At 46.0% G+C, this 20,223-nt stretch overlaps 1 protein-coding gene and 1 long non-coding RNA gene across 5 annotated transcripts in view; one reads left to right on the plus strand and one right to left on the minus strand.

Annotated features, from left to right (window-relative positions):
- MEIS1 (Meis homeobox 1) overlaps positions 1-20,223 on the plus strand; it is a 131,564-nt gene that overhangs the window by 51,978 nt on the left and 59,363 nt on the right. The window lies entirely within an intron of this gene.
- Positions 4,523-15,644, minus strand: LOC116669012. Its single transcript, XR_004326382.1, has 3 exons — positions 14,746-15,644; positions 5,976-5,983; positions 4,523-4,532 (listed from the first exon to the last, which is right to left on the minus strand). It is a non-coding gene; the product is annotated as an uncharacterized LOC116669012 (long non-coding RNA).

Raw genomic sequence — 20,223 nt, forward strand, 5'->3', positions numbered from 1 at the left:
TCAACTGCAGGTTAGAGGAGACCCATCCTTTATTAATCAGTCTCCTGCTTCCAGCTCTTTTAATGTCAGTCTCTCTGACCAAGCACCCCTCCCACCAATGGAAAATATGGTTCTTATTCTACCTTAATGGGTGGGGGTTACCCTGAGACTTCCTGCAATTTTGGAGGAAAGTGCAGCCGTTTTCTCAGGCCTTGGGTATAAACAACATTGTTTATGCTGTTTCCATTCTCGTAGTCCTCTGTTTGCGCAGGCCCTAACCCAAGTGGGTCTGTTTTGCATTTAAAAAATTAGCGTATGTTTTCAGAATCAATCTATCAAGTGAGGCCGAGAAATGCCATACGAATGCGTGGTTGGGGGTTACCAAATTCTGGCTTTCAAAACTTCCTTGACAGCCAGTTGCAGCTCTGGATCTACCCTCACAAGACGTGCAGACCTTTTGTGTGTGTGTGTGTGTGTGTGTGTGTGTGTGAGAGAGAGAGCGAGATGGAGCAAGGCCAAGGGGAGGGGGCTGCAGGGGCCACTGCAGCCCAGGCAAGCTGGAGACTCTTCCCCAGCACCCTCGCGGCCCTCCAAGAACAGAAGAGGGAGCCAGCTTGCCAGGCAGCCTTAAACCTCCCAGTCCTCTTGCACCGTCACTGCGCCTACAGACACAACTCCGTGTGTTTGCTAGGAGAGTCAGAACCGAGAAGAGGCCTGCAGGTGGCTTTGGCCCTTGAGTACAGGATGCGGACTTTCTTGGTGATTTTCTTAAGGGGGACTCTGGGGGGAATGCTGAGGCCTTAATTCTTTTTTAAAAATTATTATTTTTTTTTTAAAAATTGATTTATAGTGTCGTGTTAATTTCTGGGGTACAGCATGGTGATTCATTTTTGCACACACATATGTACATTCCTTTCCATATTCTTTTTTATTATGAGTCGTTACAAGGTATTGAGGCCTTAAGCCTTTATCCAGCTCTGTTTGCCGCGTTCAGCACTGTGCAAACGTGGTTGATAACTCTATCATTTGGTTAACTTCTCCGTCGTGCGTTGGCGGGACTGCCTCCTGGGCACTAAGCTAAGAAGATCGCTGCTCTCTGGCCAGGGTCTAGCAGGAGACTGGACAGCAGGGGAATGCAAAAGCCCATTCTTTTCTGCAAGTCTCCAGCTGATTCGGAGCTGAGCCATCAGCTTGTTCCTGGAGATGCCGAGAGCAGACGTCCCTGAGAGAGAGCGCCTTGGTGGTCTGTGTAGATCTGGCCGTCCTGTCTGAGGGCCAGACGCCCCTTGTCGCAGCTGGGGAGCAGTGCGGTTACACAGCAGTGACTACTGGTCATTTGGAACAATTAGCTGGAAAAGTCTTTCTTTGGTCCTATTCAAGAGACTGGAAGTTTGTCTCATGGCTCTACGGAGAGTTGCATCGTCTTGGTTACGTTGTTGAGCACCTTTCGGGGGCTGTTACTTGCACCTTTACTTTTGGACAAGTTGTCACCCGTTCCCACGCAGGTAGGTAGGTAGACCTCCTCTTCATAAAGAGGCATCAGAGGGAGCCATGCTCCACGCAGGTGGGCTTTAAACGTTGGGGGTGGACTTGGGGACCATGTCGCCTGGCAGAGAAGCCCCTAGAGCACAGAGACGTCAGCATGTGATGCACGGAATTAAAACCCTAAGTTCCATAAGGCTCGTTTGTCTAAGAGATCACCTGGTTCCCTGAGCACCTGAAGGCATCTGGCAGTTCTAGCAATGCTGGCATTTACTCTTCTGTAGTCTGACCTTGAAGGCATAAACTGGAGCTGAGTCTGGGGTCCAAGCCTCTCTTTATCTCTCCTGACCATCAGGACAGGAGTTGGCACTTTGATTTTGTCTACTGTAATCCTGTCCCTCCAGTTTAACACGGGGCTTTGCTGTCTCCCAGCTGTAACGTCGGTGCCTTACTGTGTCGTCACGCTTTCGTACGGCTGAGTCGCCTTAAAAACCGAGGGATTCAAGTCCCGCTAATATCGTTATTCCCGTGATATTTATTTCCTTGTAAATGAGTTCCCCATTTCAACTACATCTTTAGAAAATGATCTTGGTTTTTCTTCCACCATCATATCAATAATCGTAGAATAAGCTGAGAAGTTATAATTACTCTTTGCATTCCCTCTGTGGAGTAGTTACATAGACTATCCACTTGTTATGAGGTTAATTTTCATTCACTGCAAATGAGCAGGAACAAAATGTCCCTGCCTGTTTGATCCCCGGCTTTTGCCGCACATGTTATGACTCCCCTAACAGTAAACCACACAGTCCATGGTCACACACTCTCTAATGTACTTTCTAATAAATAGAGCAGCTAAAAATACTGATGTTCTTCATTAAACGTAAAACGATCATTTTAACTTCTTCTACTCTGAGTGACCCATACATCACTTAATCAGACCAATTTAAGCACAGAGAGAGAGAGAGAGAGAGAGAGAGAGAGAGAGAAAGGTTGAAAATATGACTGGATCATCTGCCTGTATTTCATCTGGGGACAATACGCCTAGAATTTAGGCTCCGGATGATTCTTTAGCCATCTCATTGTTTCCTGTGAAGGTACGATTGTCTTTAGCATGTGTGGGTGATGGTGAGATGGCCTGTGCAGAAATACAGGTTTAATTAGACCAATGAAGACCGTACTTCATTAGTTCACTTGTGACAAAAAAGAGTCATATGAGGAAAAAGCTGCTCCCAGCCTCTCCTCTCCTTTCAGTCGGTTGAATCCACCACCCAGTCAGGTTTTCCTTAAGTAATAGTTCTCCTTGCATGAGAAATGAGGATTTAGCAAACTCCTAGATTGTATAACTAAATTCTTTGCTAAATTTTTCTCAGAAGGAATTCTGTATTTTCCATATATATGAAAGAGTTACCATATGATCCAGCAATCCCATTCCTGGGCATATATCCAGAGAAAACTCTAATTCAAAAAAGACACATACACCCCAATGTTCATAGCAGCACTATTTACAATTGCCAAGACATGGAAGCAATTTAAATGCCTATCAGCAGATGACTGGATAAAGAAGATGTGGTATAGATATACAATGGAATATTACTCAGCCATAAAAAAGAATGAAATAAAGCCATTTGCAGCAACATGGATGGACTTAGAGATGATCATACTAAGTGAAGTAAGTCAGACAAAGAAAGACAAATATCATATGCTATCACTTATATGTGGAACCTAAAAAAATGACACAAATAAACTTATTTATAGAACAGAAACAGACTCACAGACATAGAAAACAAACTTACGGTTACCGAAGGGGAAAGGAGGCGATAAATTGGGAGTTTGAAATTAGCAGATACAAACTACTATATGTAAAACTAACATCAAGGACCTACTGTATAGCACAGAGAACTATATTCAATAGTTTGTAATATCTGAATCACTATGCTGTACAGCAGAAACTAACACAGCATTGTAAACCAACTATATTTTGACTCAAAAAAAGAGAGAAAGAGAGTGGAACTAACTCAGGGCAAAAAGCTGAAATATTTTTTCTGTAGAGAAACAAAAACTGTAAAGATCAACTTTCCTCTGCTGCCCCCCCACCACACCCCTGCATTACTCTGAATAAATTTACATAGCTTTATGATTTCAGTCTGCCATTCACTCATCAAACACTGGCTGCCTGCTAGTGGTAGGCCCTAAGGGTACACAGTGGTGACCAAGCTGCATATCTACTGTGTTCAGGGAGCTTAGAATCTAGCGGGAATGGCTGGTGGATAAACAGGCCATGGAAATGCGGTGTAACACCAGTTAGAATTATTGGCACACAGAAAACGCATCTGCCTCTGTCTTGGAGAATCCTAGAAGTTCTCCTAAAGAAGGGGCATGTTTACAGTATTTCACATTTTCCCAGGAGTTTTCACATATATAATCCCACTTGTTCCTCACAACACCCGCTTTGACTTAGCTAGTTCCTTACTACCACTGTGGATGGAGGAAGGGGGTCTCAGCAAATGGAGCCACTTCACAAAGGTGACACAGATAGTAGTCCTGGGCTCTGACGTCTAGGTCGGTCATGAGTGCCTCTGTTTGGTGAAGTGCGGGAACTTGGAGAGATGAGAAATAATGGCCCGATGTCGTGAAATCACTGTGTGACCATCTGGGAACTTGCCCTTGATTCACTGCCAAGTTTAGGATGACCTGGAACAATCATTTCACATTCACATAGCCCAGGCAGAACTTCGCAACACCCACCTTCCCGTTTAAAAAAATAAGGAAAACAAGCAAGTACAGAAGAGAGACCATTAACAGGGTCCCTCAGAGCAGCTTCCAAAGCCTCAGTTTGCATCCTTTCTTTTGTGATAACATGGCCCCAGATAAGTCACATTGCATGTCTTGGAAGTTTGTAGGCTTCTCTGATGGAGATCGTCTTCCCATCCTGATTCTTCAAAGTTCTATATTTTTTTTTAACCTGGTTACATGCACATCATCTTTGGACCAGAGAGGGGAGGCATCTAGCTTTGGGCCTGCAGTGACCCACCATCCCCCTTCCCAGCCTTCTTGCTCAGACCAGACTGTGCCTTGTGCCGGCTCCCGTTCTGCCGGTGCTTGTCTCTGTTACACCGGAGGGAACTTACTGCTCCAAAAATTGCAGAGATGCCTGACTGATGGGGAGTCCCTTTAGAGAGGTATTGCGTGCTCCCTTTAAGAATGAAGTCTCTGTTTCCCCCAGTCCCATGGACCTCCTGCAAGTAAGCCCCGCTGGCCATCAAAGCCAAATGCTCTGGGGGCTCCTCTTCCTGATGGCGGACCCCCGAGCTGGGGAGCTGGACGTGGGGTTCAGAATTCTCATTCCTGCGGGTGAACCTCTGAAATGTAATTATTCTCCAGTTTGGGGGATTTGATTATATTGCAAGTACCCCCCTCCTACTGTCTCGTGATTCCTTCTTTGTGTCTTTAGATGTAGAAGATCTTTTTGGGTCGGTTCCAGCCTTTTTTAAATCAATGGTTGTTCAGAAGTAAGTTGTGATTTTGTTCTTTTCAGAGAGGAGGTGAGCTCAAGGTCCTTCTGCTCCTCCGTCTTCATCCAGTCCAGAGAGGTTTCCGGAAGGAAGAAGTCCTTGGGTGTGAATGAGATACAGAGAGGAAGGCTGTGTTTCCCACACCCCTTTTGGTCTCTGATATGGAAATCCCACTCTCACAGACTGTCTGGATTTGAATGGATGTGATTTGGGGCTGTTTCCCAGTGTGGTGTGTCCAGGGAGAGGCAGGCAGGACATGCTGCGGCTTAGGAGCTGGGTTAGATTCTCAGCAGCACAGAGACACTGGGTGGCATGGGGAGCTGGGGCAGGGCTGAAGCAGCCTCATTATTAAGAAGACAAGGACTGGAGGGGAAGGTAGAGCTCAGTGGTAGAGCGTGTGCTTAGCATGCACGAGGTCCTGGGTTCTACCCCCACTACCTCCATCAAAACAAACAAACAAACGAAACCCCCCAAAACCCCAAACAAATAAACAAAAAAGAAGACAAGGACTTGGAGCATCTAACCTGGGTAGAGAAGCGGGCCTCCGAGCAGGCAGCTGGGTGGTCCAAGATACAGCATCCAAAGCGGGATCATGTTCAGGCCTGCCCTTCAGGATGCCCAGTCTGGTGGGAGGGGCCAGCAGCAAAGAATTCCAGGCCATAGGCCAACTCAGAAGTCAGGCAGGGCTGGGACTGGCCTTCTGAGGTCTGTTTTCGAGGGAGAGGATCCCCTCCAGCTGGGAGCAATGTTCCGCCCTGGGAAGGAAGGCCGGCAGGGCCTGGGGGAGGAGGGGGGATAGAGGTTCCTGCCAGCGTGCGGTCGGGGGCAAGACCAGACCCAGAAGAGGGCCAAGAGCAGAGCAGGGAATCCAGAGGCGTGCCCGCACTGGAGGACGTATCCGGTGGGGCGCTGGGGTAGGTAGGGTGATTTAAGGTAAAGGTCGGCCCTTGCTCCTGTGAATCTAGGTCCAGTGGATTGTCAAGGGACCAAGGCCACTCTGACTCTTCCGTCTTGTGGGATGAATGTCTCGGAAAACGAGGGGGTCCCAGGCAGGGTTATGTAGAGGTGCAGCTGCGGGAACTCCGGAAGAGGAAGAAACAAGCTGGTGGAGAGAGAGGGTGTCGGGTGCTGTGACATCACCCCTCTCTCCGTGGGAGGGGAGATGTCTGCCTTCTGTAGCTGAGACTAACTCACGGATTCTGCTACTCCCTCCTCAGCCCGGGTAGACTTCGGGTCAGCGTGTAGGTGACACCATCACTGAAAACCCCACAGGTCTGGAACACGGCTCCCCCTTGGGTGTCCTCCACTGTAGGCTGGTGTCTGTGGGGCAGCATGGTTTGGGTTTCCATATCCCCCTTGGAGGGGAGACTTTCCTGGCTTTGATACATACGTGGAGAGAGAAAATCAACTCTCCCGGGAGCTTGCGGTCCCTCCACCTCCTTCCCACCCCCACTCTCTGGCTGAGCCGCCTGGTGGAGTGGACTCCTGATTTTAGAAAGCAGAATGCATGGACATCTCCAGCTTCCTCCCAGCTCTCCTACTAATACAACTTCAGGCTCCTGATACGGAGGGACACTTGGAAACCATCGTGTGATGCTAGGAAATGTGCACTTTGTCATATTTTCTGTCCCAGGCATTGCCAGATTTTTGGTCATTTCATAGGTTAGCGCTCTGAAGCCTCGGGAGAGGGCAGGGGCCTCGGTGGGTGGTTCTCTGGCTGGCTCAGTTCTCCCCTCTGCGTTTTGATATTTGGCTCTTCAATTTCTACCCCTTACATGAAGTTTTTCTATATGATTTTCTTTTATTTTTGGAGGCACCTCCAGTGAAGTTGCCTCACTCTTTTGCAGCGTGGCTCCTTTGACACCCCCCCTTCTTGCGTCCTCTCTCCAGATCCATCAGCACTTGGTATTTGCTTTCTTCCTTGTCCACTTCAGGAGTGGTTTCTGTACGTAACCTTTTCCCATTCGCTTTGACTAAGGACCAGTCACGGGGCACTCGGAGACTGCTGCCTCGGCGTCTCTTGCTTCTGTGCCTTTGGTGGAAAGAGTACGATCCTGGAACCCTTGAGACGCCTGCATTATAGGTCAGGCTTTGTGCCGGCTGTGGACAACGTGAGAAAGGCCACTGTTCTGCTCTGGGAGAGCTTTCTGGAGGTTAAAGAAATGCTCCTCGATCGCCTTATCTGATCGAGTGGGTTACATGGAGAGGCTGGCTCTAGAGTGGTTCGGCGTTCAGCCTTGAGTCAGATCTGGATTCGAATCCACAAGGAGCACCATTTCCTTGTCTGCAGAGCAGCCTGTCTCCGTATCTGTGCGTCAGGGCAGTTGCAAAGATGACATGAGGTCATTCAGAAAAGCACCCGCATGGCATGTGTTCCCTGTGCGGCCCATAATCGTCCGTCAGTAAACACGAGTTATTTCTACTGGCTACTAAAATAGTCCTTGAAAGGACCATACTGAGTAAAGCGTTTTTGAAATATGGAGAAATTGATTCTTTTTTAAACCAGGATAATATAACTTTAACATCTGAGGTTTCCGAGAGGATTAGTTGATGGAAAATAAAGGCCAAATACAGTTTCGAGTATCTAGTAAGTGCTCAGTAATTGTTTGTTTTTATCATTACTCTTATTCTTACTATCTAGACAAGAGATGGACTATAATTGAAAATTAGCCCTGCTATTCTTTAGTGCGTCTGGCTCTTCCTAGACCTTAAGGATACTTTCTTAAATGATAGAACTTTTTCTCCACATCTGTAAATCAAGAGCAAAAGCCCTTTGCTGTTAACAACTGCCACGGAAATATTATTTAGGGAGCAGAGGGCAAGTTATTGTGAATTTACCGCTTTTGTGTGGGAAGCAAGACCTTGTGTTAATAAAGACTGTTTCCAGCGCATCACCATCCAGCAATAGGCCACCAGCTTCATGGGACAGGACCGTGTAGGCAGCCCTGCTTCACCTTTTCACTCTGAAGCCCATTTACAAAGTTCCACATCCCTCCAGGGTTTTCTGGGGAAGTAGAAGAAAAGAAAAATAGGAAAATAATATGCAGTGCTGGGAGGGTGGGTGTATATGTTTTGCAAAAGTTTGGCTCCTAGGAATGCGAATGGGATGCGGGGGGCGGTGAGGAGGCATGACAGAAGTGGCAGTGAGTGTCTGCCTGCTTTGGGTGAGGACTTCAGGACCCATGTCCCCTTGCTGACAGAAAGTCCTCAAAAGCCTTTACAGGAGCTAGCATTCACTGAGCTGAGCCACCGCTGCCAGGTGGGGTGGTAAACATTTTATGCATCTTATTTTACTAAATCTGTCCAATAACTCTAATGAGTAAGTACTATTACTAGGCTCATTGTTTTTCCCCCAAGGGCTGAGAGAGGTTAAATAACTTGCCCAGGGTCACACAGCCGCCAGTGGGGAAGATGATGGGATGTACACGAACCTAGGCAGCCCAATGCCAGGGGCTGAGCTGTTCTCTTAACACGCCTCTAGTGTGGAGGCGGGGAGTGAGGTGCAGCATGTGCGGAGGAGACAAAGGAGGAGGGAGGGCTGGAGCACGCATAGGAGGAGGAGTCGCCCTGTGGGAGACATCCGGGCTTGCTCTGCTAACTCTAGTTAGACCGAGAGACGTCAGTGAGGTTGCAGGGTCAAATGAGGACCCAAACAGCCTCGCCGTCAGCCGTGCCCAGCAGGCATAGGTGCACTTCATTGTGTGGCAGGATGGGAGGCTGTCCCTATCTTGCTTTATAGCCAGGCATCCGCGTGCACCCAACACGCTTGCTGGCTTTTTGTGCCCATGGCGGGAGACGCCCCAGAGCCTTGCTGAGATGAACCTTGTGGTCCTTGGACCCGCAGCACGGCCTCTGCAGCGCCTTGGATGCTTTGAGCTTACTGGAAATGCAGAATCTCAGGCTCCTTCCCTACTGAATCCAAAACTACATTTTAGCAAGATCCCTGGTGTTTTATGGAAAACACATTTAAGTGGGGGCAGCACTGCTCTAAAAAGTTTTATCTCTATACAATGCACACCCAAGTCAAGTCACCACCTTGCCGAGCGTGCTTATTTCAGACGGCAGGCACCTGTCCCTAATTAACTGAGTGACTGGTATGTGGGCACCACACGTCTGCAAAAGAGCTGGCGCCTTGGATGATCGAGGGAGAGAAAGTTCAGTGTAGTAACAGCAGACACAAGCCCATAATTCTCAAAGCTTTCTTTCAGAAACTGTTGGATTTTTCGATGGCTTGAAAATAAGAAACTAACAAGCCTTTATTATATTTTTTTAATTCCAACGTCTTTCTTGCCCATTTTCCTTCCAACTATACTTACTATCTCTTCATTCTCCCCAAAGACTTCCTAATCTACATTTCACAACCTAGTTCCATTTGACTTTGCCGTGCAAAGAAATCCGTCCGTGCGGATGGAATACCATCTCTTTTTTCCGCCCTGACCCACGGCATTTCCTCTCGCTCCAACTTCTGTCCCGGGAGGTAGGTCCCCCTCTCTCATCCACGGTGCTCCACCTTAAGCCACCCTGGCGCCCTTCTGGTGCAGACCATGACCTTGTCTTACAGACTGAGAGCAGAATAAAAGGGCATCAGGAAGGGATGAAGAGGACAGTGCCCATGAGTTCCTGGAGAGAAGGTTCTCAGGAAGCCAGGGACAGTCAGGATGGGCTGGTGCCCCAAGTTTAACCACCACATAGTGCTCTCATTGCCAAGGCTCTGTTCAACCAACCACACAGACCGGCAGTGTGAGGACAGACACAGGGAAAGAGTTCTTCAGACTGTAGTCACGTTATCCTGGTTTATCTGGAGTCATTCAAGAGTGATGTGGTCCAGCGGAACAGAATCCTACTTTTAAAAATTTAGGGGCATTTTAAATGAAAATGGCTCCAGACCACACATACACTCTATCATATCCGATTATAATAGACTTCAGAAAAGACCGTTGAAAGTCAGTAGATACGTGAGTTACGGCTCTACATCCTATCTTTTCTTCTTTGGACAGCCCTCTTTAGCATTTGTCAGCCCTCTGTGAAAGGACCCCGGTGTGCTATGCGTCTTAGGTTCTTTCTTCTTCTTCTTTTTTTTTTTTTTTTGGTCTCTTGGTCGTCCTATATTTTTACAAAGTTCTCAGCCTACAAACTATAAGGCAGGAAACCAGCTGAGTAAACTGAAAACTGCATCTAAAATAAACATAACAATTCTCTGATTAAGGGGCTTGTGGTCATTTCTTGGTGGAAGGTCTATGAGCTTTACCACACTTCATCTGTGATTCGAATCCAGTGGTTCTCAAACTTGGCTGTACAGTTTAATCATCTTGGAGCTTTAAAAATCACTAATGCTGGGATCTCAGCCTCCAAAATGCTGGTTTAATTGGTCTCCAGCACAGCGTAAGGCTTCAGCATTTGTAAAAGCAACCACGTGATTCCTCGTGTAGCCGAAATGGAGAACCACTGCTTCTAATGTTCAAGTCAGAAACTTGAAAAAAAAAAAAATCCTGCTTTTCAAGTGTGTCTGATATAATTGAGTTTGTGGAAGAAGCGACCTCTTTGATAAAGAAATGTTATCCTGTCCGTGTAAAAGTGTGTGTACATTCACACTTGTGTACGTCCGTAATATATATGCACACATGCAGAGTAGATGGAAGTTTAAAAGTAAATTTTATGGCAAGCTTTCAAAGGTATCAGAAAAATAAATGGGGTGTGTGTGTGTCTGCCTCTCTGTAAGATCCCAAGTGTGGCGTTCGGTTGTTTTTTGTTTTGTTTTTGTTTTTTCTTTCTTTTTTTTTTTTTTACTGGCAGAACATTTGCTTTCGTGGTTCTATAGGACTTTGTGACCGTTGGTATCTGTTTCATATACTTTGGGAAGACTATTTCAAGCAGTGAACTTGTCATACATTACTAAAATATTTATAGGCAAAATACTAGGTCCTAAAATGCTTTCTGAGATGTTAATTCAAAACAAAAGTTTATGAGTTTACGCTGTGTTCCCTCTGCGACTGAAGTGTATTCTCTTTTCGTTTCTTCAAAAAAGGTTGGGGATTTCCATCTTGTTTTATTGTTAGTATAAATACATAGATTTCAGTAATATTTTATAGTGCACTCACATCCTGAAGTTTCTAAGACTTCATTCAGAAGTTATGCTGTTTTTGCAGGGATTTTCCATGGTGTTTAGTTGTGTAAAAAAAAAAATGCTGCATAGATGGAAAAATAAGTAAAATCTGTGGGATTTTTTCTTCTTTCCTATTCACCACTGATGTTTGCTCCCTGTATGAAGGTAACTAGTTTGCTGTTGTGCCCCTGAGGAGAAGTCAAGTCCAAAAGTCAGACAGAATTACTAGAAAAAGGTATTCCTATCTCAAAAGAACAAAGTACAGTGATTTAAGGAAAAAACAAAACTTGGAAAATGTATCTGCTTTTTGGTGTACCTTGTATCTGTCCACAGTCCTCTACCTGTACAAACATTTACATAAACTGAATCTGAGGTGAGCTATAAATATGAATATTGTTAGACCCTGACTGACAATTCTTACTCTCCGTGAATTTAGAAAGTCATTTCTTCCTTTAATCCCATCCACTATACATTCAAATTTTAACAATTTTTTTTTATATTCCATAAAAATCCAGCAAGTGTTTTCATTCTGGACCTCTGTTATTTTGTGGATTTCTTTCCATATAGTTTTCACCCAGTTACATTTTCTGCATTAATGAAGAGTCAGGTCATGATGGAAGCTTAATAGAATGTGTCATTTATGGGAAAGAAGTTATTCCAAATGCATTTCAACAGGCTGGCCAACCCCTACACTATAAACATCCAAAGTATGGACAACCCACACACACACCCACACACACACACTTCTAACCTGGATCTCTGACTCCTGTTCTCCATGTTTTACATCCACGGGACCCACGCCCTATCCTCCCAGTGTCTGTGAGAAACCGTGGCATGTTCAGAAGCACGTGGCTTCCCACATAGAGGCAGGGACTTGGGGTTGGGGGTTGGGGGTAGCGGATGTCACCATCAGTTAGAAAACTGACACGGGCTTTTTTGAAAGAGTGACATCCATTGATTGAAAATATACAAGCCATAAGCTTTTTATTAATTTGCTTTTGAGGGGGAGGTACTTAGGTTTATTTATTTATTTTTAATGGAGGTACTGGGAATTGAACCCAGGACCTCGTGCCTGCTAAGTAAGCATGCGCTCTACCGCTGAGCTATATCCGCACCTCTCCATAGGCTTTTTAAACTTCTTTCTCTTCCTGAAATTCTGCCATTTAAAGATTCATTTACATGAATGAAGCTTCTTTAAAAAATGCCCACACTTCCGGGAAGGTGAGGGAGGCATCAATTACTCATTCCTGGAAGGAATTCGTTCTTTCAGGTGGCTTTCTACCCAAAGTCCGGCTCAGATTACCTACACTGACAGCCTGGGTGTTGTGATTGGTGGGAGATGATGAGTGTGACTTCATGGCAGGAAGACTCAGTCTAGGTGATGTGACCATATGACCACAGTGGGGAGGCTGAGTGCCCGCACAAGGCATTGGGATACTTGGAAACTCCAGGACAGGGATACTACGCAGCGGGGGAGAGATACAGAAAAAGAGGCACTGAAGGCAGTCGCACATATTTGCACATCCTCCTAGGCTGACTGTGCAGAAATACGAGAAGAAACTCACCTTCCTCCTTGTTCTTGCACTTCCTGACTTCCTGCACCCAGGGCTCACATGGCAGGTGGAACTTCATTCCCTTAATGAATTACTTTGGCTTTTGATGAACAAGCCTTGGGAACCATCACCATCCGTAACTTGCTTCTGTGTGAAAATATGTCCTAATGTCCAAGAGACCTGCTTACAGATTAACTTCAGGATGTAATCGGTGCTCACACTGGGGTTGCCTGAATAGACTCATTGCTTTTCCCTGGTCCCTCGTTCTCCAGTCTTAGTTTGGAATCGAGGAATTTGTTAAGTTGAGCTAGAAAGAGACCTTGGAGGATGAGCCTCATCTGGTAAAATGTACCTAGCACGCAGTGGAGAGGACACCGATGACAGTGCAGAAATACCCATATAGGTCACAGCCCTTAGGGCCTGTGGGATCACGACCGAATCCTAACCGTGGCCCACAGGTCCTGTGTGGTCTTGCTTCTCTATCTCTCCAGCCCCATCTGATCCTGCTTTCCCAGGTTCCAGTTCTCTGCTTGTTTCGTGCTTCCTTAGGACACACACAGGGCCTTTGCACATGCGATTCCCACGGCCTGCAGTGCTTTCTCCGCCCTCTGCCCTTTGAGGCTGTCCACTATACCTAGCTGACTTTTCTCCACCCTGCAGATTTCTACTCCAGGTCACTCCCATCCAAGGCGGTTTCCTTTGTTCCACACACTCACAGATTTATGTTTCCTTCTGATGGAGTGAAATCGCACCCTTATTGCTGTGACCATTCTGTTTAACTTCTGCGCTGTCCAGCTGGAAAGCGCATAGAAAAAGGGACTCTGTCTGGTTTTGTTCACCACTTATGTCTCTCAGGGTTGGCTTTAGTGTTTGGGACCCAGTAGAAGTTCAGTCCATTTTTGTTAGACCGGTCAATGAATGATGGGAGGCCCAGTTTATGCATAAGATAGTGGCACGTACAGAGCGCGCTTTTGAATGCTGCATTGATTCTCTAGAAAAGGGGGCAGCAGGTTCCTGGAGAGCGCTCCTGCCTCCAGGCTCTGCCTCTCCAGCTCCTCCCTTGGGTTTCTGTGATGTCAGGGGTCCACTAAAGGGCAGAGTGAGGCTGTGAGCTCATTCCTCAGTGGTTAACTATTAACAAATATTCGTCACCATTTAACAAATCTAAATTCAACTAGGAATGAAAAGCCTCATAGCCACTCCCTGGGAAGCCAACCTCAGGAAGCATAGCCAGACATCTCCTTTTAGAAGCACCAATAACGTGTTTACTTAAAGTTTGCTTCTTCTCAGTCTTCTCCCCTGCTGGTCTTCCCTCCATCTTTTCGATCAATGACACCGCTATTTCCACCCCACTGCGCGTGTGTGAAGCTCTTCCTAGGACCCTGTGCTGCCAGGACTGGTACCAACACCTTATCTTGGTTTCCAAAGGAACTACCTCAAAATTTTCAGGAAAGCCGTGGGTGGTAAAATAAAATAGATGGGAATGTGCTCTCCTTTGTTATTTTCCTGTGATCAACTGAGAATCACGTTGAACTAACAAGGAAACCGTAAACACCTAAGGAGAGGAAGAGATACAAAAGGGAGGCTGAGTTAACAGAACCCTAAATGGAGTTAAACTTAGAAGCTGACCATTGGATTTAGACGAGTACAGATGTCTATCGGCTGCAGATTTGGAGATACATGATGTCTACTCTGTTTCTCTTGAAAATGTGTCATTAAGCTTAAGAGGTTGTATCATATCTTCATTTATCTTGCAAAACTCTTTCTAATGTCTCCCAGGAGCCTATGGCATGCAGTCTGTAACAGTATCAGGTATTAAGGTCCTTGGATAACCTGTTGCTAAAGAATTGCTAAGGCAGGTGTGGAAGGATGCTGTGGGAAAGACTGACACGTGACTTGGCAAAACCAAGGAGAAGCCACAGTTCTAGACTTGTGTTTGCACCGTGTCTATCAGGTGCGAGTCTGGAGTCTGAGCTCAGGGTCAAATTGTCTGCTTAGATTCTCTGCTATGGTAAAACTGGGTGATATGTCAAGGAGGGGTAGTTAAAATGAATTCCTCGGGGGAAAAATGCAGAAGGAAACAAATAACCTTTCCTTTATTTTTTTAAAGTTGAACTCAGGGCAAATGCAGAAACAGCAAGAAATTTTAGTTAGGTAAATAGTTTTCGATGATAACTGCAGGAAGTAGGGGTGTATTTCTAAAGGGCTATGGTAACCATTGTAAAGAACTCTGATACTTTAACTCAGTCCATCTTTTGTCTAAGATGAGCTTAAAGAGTTCATGGAAACTTCCCAGCTTTGGAGAACGCATTCTTTTATGTTTTCTTATATTTCATTGAATGTCACTGGTGAGTGGTTTTTCAAGTTTAATTCAGGTAGGTATCAAAAAGAATTGTAAAAGCTGGACATTGAAACTCCAGTTTTCTCCAGGCAGTGAAAAAAAAATGCATTTACTCATTCATTTAATAAACAATTGACAAGTTTGTACCCTGGACACTGGGGTAACCCTGGGGCTGGAGAGTCAGCGAGAAGTGTGACCAGATCCCTGCTTTCTTGTAGTCTGTAATCAAGTCGAGGGGGCACCTACGGAAATCAACAATCCTAGCAGCGTATGACGTGTGTCTGGGGGGAGGAATATCGGGGGGGAAAGTCACACAGGATTGGGGAGGAGGATTACTGAAGATTACTAGAGTCCAGCAAATGCTTCTTACAGGAGATGGCATTGAGCTGAACCTCAAAGGTCACCAAGGAGTTTGTCAGGAAGGATGCTACAGGGAAAGGGACCAGCACAGGGGGACACAAAGAGCTATGAGAGCCGTGTGTGCAGTAAGACCCTGAGAGCGTCAGGGGGGCTCAGGACGGGTGGCGCTGTGAACATGGTGCCCATGGGGACAGACAGCAGATAGGCTGGAAACACAGCCCTGGAGAGAGACCATGAAAGGCCTTCTCTGCCAGGCTACAAAGTGTGTGACCTTTTTCTTGAAGGCAAAAGGTAGCCACGGATGGATTCTAAGTGCCAGGGTTATATGATCAGATATGTGTCTTTGAAAAATCATCCTGGCAGCTCTAACGCATTCTAAATGAAGACAAAACACTTCCTTAAAACCTCTGAAGTCTTCTGGCCGGTTCCTGAGAAAGGCTTGTCTATAACTCTCACCATGTATCCTCTTAACATAACACAGAAACATTATCCCCTCTGACTTCTGGCTAAGCAGACACAGCCAGGGTCTGGAGAAGTGGGTTTGGGGCAGTTTTTCCATTTTTCCTAGCAACCTGGCGCGCCCAGATAGCTCGACTACAAAGGAAACCTGACCTCTCCACACTGATGGGATGTTTGCACCAGCAGCCCCTGGAAAGGCAGGAATGCTCTACACACTCCTTAAGGGGTGAAATGCCATATTCTCCGATGGGAGTGTGCTCGGGGAGGAAACAGACAAGAGAAAAGCAGAGATCCCTTAAGGATGGATGCAAAGTTAGCCGCCTCCCAACCTGACCTCTACAAGCCTAAGAGGGCTTTGAGCTGACCATTTAGACAACTTTCAAGGCACAAAAGAATTTACTCAGGATCGAAAGATACAGTGATAACTGGCCTGGATTTTTGAGTCCAGGTACCTCCTGGGGACAAAGGCTCTATTTCTAAACACTCAAAGAGGAAGAAAAGTAAAGGTTAAGAAAAGACCATGGCCCGAAACCATGGAGTCTCCCTACAAAACTGTCAACGAAATGGTCCTGAAGCGGAGGGAGGGGTGGGGGATGGGGGGGTTGGTGGAGGGGAATGGAGGATGGTGGGGAGTGGTTGAGGGGTCGAGGGACCGCTTACACATTCATTTGCCCTGGTAGTTGAAAGTTCATCTCCCTAATTAGGAGTTTTGCCTCTATGACATAAAGAACTCTCTGGAAGACACCCTGTTCTCTTTCTACCTGCTGGCCCCCTGACACTAACACGTGAAGTGCCCATCCCTTGAGATGTAAATCTTAGGCACTTTGGGGGGTTTTGTGTTTGCCTCCCTCTGCATAGGTTTTGGGGGCTGGCAGTCCTGGGGTGGGGGGAAAGAGGGAGTTAGGAGGGAGAAAAAAATGGGAGAAGGGCTTTGACCTGCCGGGAAGGAGCCCTTGCTGACACGGTCAGTCTGACCCGTTGAATGGCCTGAATACGATAAATGCGGCTTTATCCTGCCTTGAAAGGCACGAGATAGCGCCGTCTAAATGCCTGGGCATGCTTAAATAGGCGACCAGGGATGTTTGAGTTGAGCGTGTTTGAAATCTGAGCTCTCTGACAGCCTGGGAGCTGTCACAGGTCACCTGCCTTGCTCCGCTGGGACGGGCCCAGGTCTCACAAGAAATTGTCCGTAGACGAATTGTAGTACAAATTCCTTTCTTTGTCGGTCGGCCTCTTTCACTCGACCATGGCCTATAAAATTTTGTAAAAACAATTCTTAAATATTATTTGAAAGGGCCAATGGCCCACGCTGAAAGGTTTGACAGTTTGACATATAGTGCATGGTTTTGAGAGCTCGAAACCTGCAAAGTGTGGCCAGGATTCTCCCCCTGCTTGTTAGAAGCCTGGTGTTTTTTCACCAGGGTTTGGGGGGCCGCCCAGAGCGCCTCTCCTCCCAGCCGTCTGGCCTCCCAGGCCAGGAGTCGGCTTCAGTGATCTCAAATCCTTTTAGACTAATTTGGGAGAGTGCAGCAGAAGAGCTGGCACCTTGGAATCCAGCATCCAGCATCCGGGAAGCACAGGGCCAGGTATGGCCAATTAAGGAGCCAATCGGATGATCATATCAAAGTAGATCACTTTAGCGTCTTCTGATGGCACCAGAGCCCGGGCCCAGAGAGAGGGGGGCCTGGAGTTGCACTTCAGTGAGGGGCTGAGGGGGGATTTGAGTGGCCCGGTTTCATCAGAGGCAGGCAAGTCGCAGGGAGGTGGCTTTCTGCATTAGAATTGGCTGCCTCTGCATAGCCAAAGGCCATTTTCAGGAGCCTCTGGCCCCTCAGTCACTGGCCTGCTAGTTAATTGCCACACGGACTTCATGACACATGGGCAGATAATATGACATTTTCGGTTTCTGTCACTAGCAAACGCCACAACGTTACTTGCACTAGTTGCTAAGAAGCTGTCAGAAACCATTAGCAATTGGCTTAAGTCGCCCTATGGCATTTCCTCATAGCATCAGCAAACCGAGCATAAATCACCCACTGGAGCCTACTGCTATCCTAATGAGGCTGTAAGCTTGTTTATGGACTAGCATCATTTTTATGATTATTTCCACCTTTTCAGTTTGCCTTCATTTGGCGGCGGGAGAAGTCAGCTCTGGGAATGAAGTCACTGCTGACATTTTACAAATGCGGTTCGGAGCTGCTGCCCGCTGCCGTGTGGTCGGCCGGCGGTCCTCCAAGTTTGTTTAGTGATCTTAAAAATAAAAAAAAAAAAAAAAAAGAAAAAAAAAGGCAAGGAAATAAATCCTCCAGAGACCACAGAGAGGTGACTGTATCAAATTGCAGTGTGGATGGGAACGTGAAAGGGACAATTGACCATTGAGACTTTCCTCTGAGGTGGAGACTCTTTCAAGATCCATTTTCAGTTTTTGAAAGTGGAAGAGGTTAAACAATTTATTAAAATCGATGGAAGTGTTTGCTTTCAGAATAGTCTGTTTTATTACGCCCCCTCCTTCCTCGTCCTCTCCGTTTCCCTAACTTGTGTCGGGAAGGAGCAGGGTTTATTGTTTTAAGCTTTTCTGAACATGCCCCAGTATTTACACTGGATTGAAAGCATTTGCTTCCAATGAAAATCTTGTCTTAGATTACAACCCAGCAGTGTAATTTCCCTCCCAGATGGGAGTAAAGTAGCTATATTTGCCTAAAAACAGTAGGAAGAACAAACTGTGCATTAAGCCAAGGCTGTTTTTGGCTTGAGCTAATGATGTAATAGAAACCTTTTATTCGCGAGAGGTCACTGCCAGGGACTGAAGGGGGTGATCTGGCTCTGGCTTGAAAGGTTTCTCCATTGTATCTACATAAGTCTTCACTTAAAAAATTCTGTTCCTAATGCTTCTGCTTTCATACAGCAGAAATAAACAGGAAAGGTTCTGGTGAGTGTTACACATGGAATGCAGAAAGCTCTCCTCTCCTAATGGAGTATATAATTCAGGTGCCCTCAAGGCACGCTTTCAGGAATTCTTTTGCCTGAGGTAATGGGAAGCTAAGGCTGCTTTAAGGCCTTGATTATCTATTGATGCACAAAGCTGGAAAAAAAAAAGTCATCTCCGCTGGATTATAGTAGATATTTCCATAAATTATCAATGAATTCTCTTCCAGGCAGGCACTAGGCATTGCCTGCTAAATTAATCTGAAGGGGTTTTGAGATGGAGAGAAAGGCTCTTTTTTTTTTTTTTTTTAAAAGGTGGAAAACAGTCATGGAGAGGTGGTGGAAAACTGTGTCGTTAGTTAGGTTAGAAGCTTTTCGTTTTTAATCAATGATGGAGTCGTGTGTTTCTTTTCCTCCGGTACCTTCCGCATATGGAAAGTGGATTAGCCCATTGAAATTTTAAATGCTGTTGAGTTGTTTTCTTTTCTCATGTTTTTTTAATGAATTGTTATTTTAGAGGGTGAATTGCTTCTCTGAATAAAAAGCCTCTTTAAATATTGGAATTTCAAAGAATTTATTAGGCAAATCCAAGGGGACTCCTTATGAAACACTTGGTTATGCAAATAAAGGGTTTGGTGGGGTGGGAGGAGCACTGATTTAGGGCTGTGGGTGTCTGTTCCTCCTGGGACGGACCCCCCCCCCCAAATCCCATCCCCCTTGGGCCAGTCACCCAAGGAGATCACAAGGACTTTCTTCACTGATGCAATGAGGGCTTGGGAACTATGGATCTTTACAACCTTTTCCACTGAGAACACAGCTATGATTCCGTGGTACGTAAACAGAATATATAAATTTTGTCAGCAAAACACTGAGTGCAATAAAATTACAGATTTTAAATCGATAAAAATTAAACAGAAAAGTTCTGCAGAAGTTTTGTTTTTTGTTTTTTGTTTTGTGGATATGCTGTAATCAAAGCAGAAATGTTGAAATTAGCCTCTTCCTCACCCAGCAAAAATTTTAAGCTTTAACTCAGTACAAGTCAAGGTCATTTGAGGGGCAGTTTTCTCTTTGGGGGGATGGGGGGGATTTCCCAAGGGAGCTCTGTTACGAACCATTGATAAATGGTGACATAGCTACTTTAGATTAGACTGCAGTAACTGAAGTCAACATAGAGAATTCTCGTGTAGAGGATATTTAGGGGACAGAAATAAGGAATACAGAAATTCGTGAAGTGATCTGAAGGCATCTGACGCTAGTTCCCGTGTACGGTCTTAGCAAAGTTCTTTGGGCCACGTGGACGGCTCTCCAGGGCTCACAAAACCCAGTGGGTGTGCTAGCCTAGCTCATCGCTCAGCCTTGCCTCTGACCTTTTCTTCCTGCGCCTGGATCAACCTGTCCTCTTCAAAAAGCCAGGAGCTTCCCCCAACAGCTGGGGTACCAGGGGGAGCAGAGCGTATAACAGGAGCTAAACTACTTTTTCGGGTGGTAGGTTCAGTCCACTGTTGTTTC

This window comes from Camelus ferus, chromosome 15, assembly GCF_009834535.1.
Source record: "Camelus ferus isolate YT-003-E chromosome 15, BCGSAC_Cfer_1.0, whole genome shotgun sequence".
In the NCBI taxonomy this organism is placed as follows: Eukaryota; Metazoa; Chordata; class Mammalia; order Artiodactyla; family Camelidae; genus Camelus; species Camelus ferus.